The sequence below is a fragment of the Triticum dicoccoides genome, chromosome 5A, assembly GCF_002162155.2.
Source record: "Triticum dicoccoides isolate Atlit2015 ecotype Zavitan chromosome 5A, WEW_v2.0, whole genome shotgun sequence".
Taxonomy (NCBI): Eukaryota; Viridiplantae; Streptophyta; class Magnoliopsida; order Poales; family Poaceae; genus Triticum; species Triticum dicoccoides.
Genome location: NC_041388.1, coordinates 4,135,225 through 4,141,049, shown reverse-complemented (window position 1 = coordinate 4,141,049; position 5,825 = coordinate 4,135,225). Strand labels below are relative to the sequence as shown.

Sequence of the window (5,825 nt, the reverse complement as noted above, 5' to 3'; positions counted from 1 at the left end):
GATATAGTTTCGCGATTTCGTAAAGATAAAGTAATTTTAAAAAAACTCACTGCAAAATCAATCTGCATAAAAGGTTTATACGACCGAGTGGTAGTAGTGCTCGGCGATAAAAAAAAAGAATAATCTCGGCGATCAAACCGTAGAAGAAGTGGAAATCGGAAACCGAGCCCGTCTCGAATCTCGGCACCACAATTATAATCTCACATCTTGGGAGAGATTTTCTAATTAAAACTGAGATTCAATCTGCAGGGAAGGATCAGCTAGCCGACCATGGCGGACCCAACCATGGGAGAGGGAGACTCGTAAGTATTCTTCCATACTCTCATGCGATTGATTGATCTGCTTCACGAATTAAATTTCTTCGATTCCGTTTCTAGCTAGCTAGCAGTAGAAATACTATATATACCTAGTACGCACCCATCCGGCCGGCCACAAATTTCTAGGGTTCCACAGTTTGGAATAACCAAATATTGAATTATGCTGCTGACCTACGGCTCTCGCTTGCATTCTTTGTGAGTAAATTCTGAATAGACGATGAAATGTTCTGGTTGATCAGGTGTGATGATAATAAGGAGGATTTGCACGCTTTGCCAGAGGAGCCAGAGCAACCCCATCCTCCTTATTCTCGAGCCGCTTCCAAGGGGAGGTATGCAAGGTAAAAAAAAGACCCAATCTCCTCGCCTCTTTTCGCTCTCCCTTTTTCCAGATTGGTCAAGTTTGGAGGTATGCAGCTGTTTAATTCGCAACGTTAAATTTGAAATTAAAATAAGAATTAACAATTTGTGGATGCATTAGGAGTCGAGCAGGTTGTGCTTCCAAGGAAAGGAGTACACAATGCATTCGGAGTCGAGCCGGGTTGGCTTCCAAGGAGAGGAGCACCCCAGAAGGTGTCAACATGGAGGAACATGGATTTAGGTTTCGGTTCACTTTCCCTCAACCCGACTATGGGGAGTACGGCGCCGATTTCGGTGAGGAAGAGGAGTGTTTACCGAGGCAGAGGAAACCTCCGGAGGTAAGGAACGCACTCCGTGAGAAGAGAGTCGCGTTTCGGCAAAAAACTGGGCGGCACCATACAAAGGTAGCCTTGCGTAAGTACAACAGAGCAAACAACACCAAGGTCTCTCCTCTCTCCCTCTCTCGTAAGAGAGTGTGTGTGTGTGGTTGTATTGTGTGTTGTTAACCCAGTGCTCTATTGTAACTGTACTTTTCCATCTTGTTGTTTCAGTTTGAGCTGGTGGAGGTGCCAGTGATCCGTGAGTTTTGGGAGTTTGGAGGGGGCTGCATCCATTACAACTTCACGGCTAAGCAAGCAGAGGATCATCGTCATTCTGCTGATGCTGACAGCACCAAGCTCTTCTTCTCTGAGGTCAACTCCGCTTTCCATGGCGAGAAGGATGTGGTCCTGTGCTGTATCGTTGGAGAACATGATAATGGCACGTACTTACCCCAGAGATTGTTGTTTTCTAATTTATGTATATATATGCAATTCCTTCTTTTTCTTTGTTCAGTCTTACGTATGTGCAATTCCTAAAGAGTACTTTTTGCAGACCAAATCCTGGATATAAGTTGTCCATGCCATAAACTCGTAGAAACTATCAATTCCAGTGATTTCCATGCCCTTCCTGCTACATAAATAGTGTCACCTTTGGCAATTGAACAATCCTGCAAATAATACGAACCTTTGTTGAAACTGTAAGTTATTCCTCTAGATCATATGTCCTGCAGCTTAATGGATCTAAGTATGCATGAAGAAGCAATTAAGCAAAAATGGCATTCTTGAGATGTTCAAACCTGCTTTATTAGGCTTCCAGTTAGTTATATACATGCTATCTATATCTCCAGAATAGCATCTAATCGTAAGGTTTGTGTTAGCTGGAATCTATTTTGTTTGGTCGTGTTAATATTTTTCTGACTCTTTTAGTGTGTGTTTCTTTTCTAGGGCATTGCTACGGCTGCGAAGGCTTCAAGCCAACCGTTGTTCACCCTAGCAGCCAAGCATATGGCGGTGGAAGTAGTACTTGCATTGATTTTGCTGGTTCAGACGGAAGCTCGGAGAGTGATTAAAACGCAAAATCTTCCAGTGGTTGAGCTCAGTGGTTGGATTTGGCTTGCATGCATGGCTAATCTTCCAATGTGTTCTGTCTTAGCTCTTCACGCTAAGATAAAATGTACTTTGGTGGTTAATGCCGTTCTTAAATATCTTTTAGGAGGATATATTTTCAGTGAGTAGGTAAATAAAGTTAAATATCAACATGTAAAGTGAAACCGAGTTTTTGTTGTATATTATGTGTTACGGGATAAGTCATATTTTTCTCTTGCAACTTGATTATGATTGTCATAAAATTTTCTTTGTGTTTCTCTATGTAATGTCTTGAGATACTCGTAGTCTCTCGTAGAATTTAATTCTGATTCTTGGATGTCATGTTGTTCTTCGTGTAAGAATATCCATGTTACTCCACTGTAAAAGAAGTCTTAAATGTGGGTTTACATCGTGACCCCTCCTATCGTGGATGCGGTCCTACATTATGACTAGTTGAAAAAAGGCTTTCACCCTGCTTCATTGTTTGTAAAGCAACAACCGAACAACATGCAATGGTAACCCACACACACACATCAATCCTGCTCGAGGTTCCAACTATAGCATAGAACCACAAATGGCCAAACTAAGATAAGCACAAGAACTAAAGGGGCTCTTTTGATCTAGATGACGAGTACATGTCTTCATAGAGCGCCTCGACACACCTCACGAGGCAGGGCACCGCTCCCAACGTATGCATCTAGTGCCGAGTTTGGTGCTATAGGATAGCAGGAGTTTGAAGGAGGGGGGACCGATAAAACGACATCTCAAAAGAGAAGCACAACATCCACGGACATCGTCATCGTCCATGAGCAAGCTCATGCAAGACTTTTGCCGATGCCCCTACTAACCCTAGAGACCAACGTAGCCACCCATCACACACCCAATGGACCTTGGCAAGTGGATGAAACATCAAATTATCCTTGTGGCATGGCACCAATCTCGACAACCCCTGGTCATGGGATGGCCTTCCAATCAAGAAGCACGTCATTTAAAAGATGTTGAGAGCACATCGAGGTAGCAAAATGACGAAATTGGGACACCATAGTGAACCTTGGCAACCTTGCACACACAAGGGCACCACATAGAGGGACGCCGAGGAAGGGCGGCCTTGGCAAAGGTGAGGTTATTGTCTGATCTAGAGAGAAGGGGCGCGGACGCAACACCTCCAAGAAGAAGAACACGCCGTTTAGAGATGTTGTCGTTGCCTGTAATGACCAAAGCCTTATACAACTTTCACTGATGCCCCTCCTCCATAGGAACTGACACAAAACTATGAACTTTGAGGGAAAGCGTGGAGTACGCCACTTCAAAAAAACTTCAAGCCCCGGAGGCCCATCGAACCAATCATGGATGCGAGGAGCATGCCATGGGATCCTAGCCATACAGAGGCCGGATGTGTGCTCATAATGTTTGTATCCTCTTGATGCTTTATTTTCAGGGAAAAACCCTTTATTTGATATGGACAGTTCAATCACGAGCTAACGTCTAAAATATTTATACCCCGTTGCAATGGCACTATCGTAGTATAGCATAAAGAAACCACAAAAAAAATATAGTACAAATTTTATTATACATACTATACTATATAAAGCAACAACCAAACAACATACAACGGTAGCCGACGCACACATCAAACATACAATGATCGCGAAATATTCAATATCAGTTCCTAGTGGATCCATAAGGGCGAGCGAAATCAGAAGAGTTGATCCAAAATCCAATTCCACAAACCCAACACATTGCATCTTTTTCTATCACGAATTGATAAAGCTCGCCGGCGATTGATTGCTCAGGACGACGACGAGTCCCTGAGCACTTGCACCTGCACCACCTGATCGCCGGGGTTAGCCGGCCTGAAGAGGCAGACGTCGGAGATGCTGAGGCCGTTGTCCCACGCGAAGCCCTCCCACCCGGCCATGATCATGCCGCCCTTGCTGCCGACCCTCACGGACACCTCCCATCGCCGGTCGCCGCGGCCGGCCACGGTCAGCTCGGCGGTGCACGACTCGGCCCATCCCACGCGGGCACAGAAGGCCTTGGTCAGCTCCATGTACTGGAGATGGAACGGCTGCTCGATGCCCAGCCGGAGCGCCCCATCGTCCGACGAGGAAGGTCCGGAGGAGCCGGCGGGCGACGTGGTGGACGGCGAGAGCCTCTTCCTCTTTGTCCCGGCCGTCGGCAGTGGCGACCGGGAGGGGGACCCGTCGTGGTGGTGGTTGTCGCTGCCGGACTCCTCCACGTCGGCGGCAGCGTCGTCGTCGTCGCTGTTCACTGTGCCGCCACGCTCGCCGTCGAAGAAGGAGGTGTTGCAGCCGGACGTGTCGAATGGCTCGACGGCGAAGTCGAGGTCGTCGAGGTGGTCGAAGACGAGGAGCTGGCCGGCGGAGAGGCCGCAGCCGGCGACGAAGCTGCGCCACCCCTTCCCGTCGAAGCGCAGGCCCGCGGCGCCGTGCCGGACGAGGCCCACGTGCCACGACCTGCCCGTGGGGTCGCGCAGCGTGGCGACGGCGAGCACCGGCGGCCGGTCCAGGCGCGCCGCGAACTTGGGCGGCAGAGACTGCAGGCAACGGCGACAAACATCAGGTATAGCGCAGCAGATTACGGATTGATTAACTAATCATAGATTGGATGAGTCCCGCGACGGACGGCGACGGCGCTTACCAGGCTGGACTCGAAGGAGCCCGGCAGGAGGATTTTGAAGAACTTTTGCCGGCGTACGGCGCCGCTCTCCACCATGGCCGCAACAGATCCAGCGGCGGTTAGAGTATCCCCCGTTTATGTCGCTGCCCTTCCGTAGTCCTAGTGCGTGATTATATATCGGACGCCTTATATAGAGGTTAATTTCTTTCTTTCTTTATTCTCTTCGTTCCTGCCATAACACAGTCCACGGCTCGGGCTCGTCTTCGCCTCCGTTACAAAAACAGTCCACGGTTGACTTTTTTTTTCAGAAGTCTTCTACTACTTCATTTCGGACCAACAGGATTTTTTGTCTAAAGAGACCCTCTGCCCATTGGAATTGCCAGAAAAGACCCCCTGCGGACGAAAATGCCAAAAAGGACCCCCTCGGACGTGGCGGCAGGCGCGGCAGGAGACACGTGGCACCCGCCGCCACACCGAGAGGCGGCGGGCCCTGCCGCCACCACAGGAGGCGGCCACCCAGGCGAAACGACATCGCTGCAGTTCACCTCGCTAGGATGGAACGGGGCGGGCCAGGTGGGCCCTGCCGCCACCATGGGAGGCAACCTCCCCTGGCGCTGCCTGTACCTGGCCGACATGTCATGCAGGCCGCGGGCCCCGCCAGTGGGCCTCGTCGCCACCTACCGAGGCGGCCGGCTGCTGCATGCGCTGCGCTGTGCGGCACTGTTCGGGATATAACTATTAGCTATGACCCGCCAAGGAGACCGGGTTATACCTATAGTGATTCATGATATGAAGACCACGAGGGTATTGAAGATGGCGGTTTACAAGCAAAGGCGCAAGGCCCAAGGGCGACTTAAGGCATGTAGGAGTAAACCGCCATATATGTAAGACTTGTATTGTAAGGCATGTATAGATAGTCACCGAGCCGGACACGTTGTCTATGAGCCGGCCGGGACTCCGTAAGTCGCTGGGCGTCGACCTGTGTATATAAAGGAACGACCCGACGACGGTTCAAAGCAAGAAACAACAGATCGAAAGATAGGTCAAGCGGATTCGCTCCCTGGTAATCGAGACATAGCAATACCACCTCAAACTGGATTAGGCC

The 5,825-nt window shown here is 49.4% G+C and overlaps 1 pseudogene; it reads left to right on the top strand.

Annotated features, from left to right (window-relative positions):
- The first annotated feature begins 270 nt into the window (after positions 1-270).
- LOC119297168 lies at positions 271-2,264 on the top strand (annotated as a pseudogene).
- Positions 2,265-5,825: the final 3,561 nt, after the last annotated feature.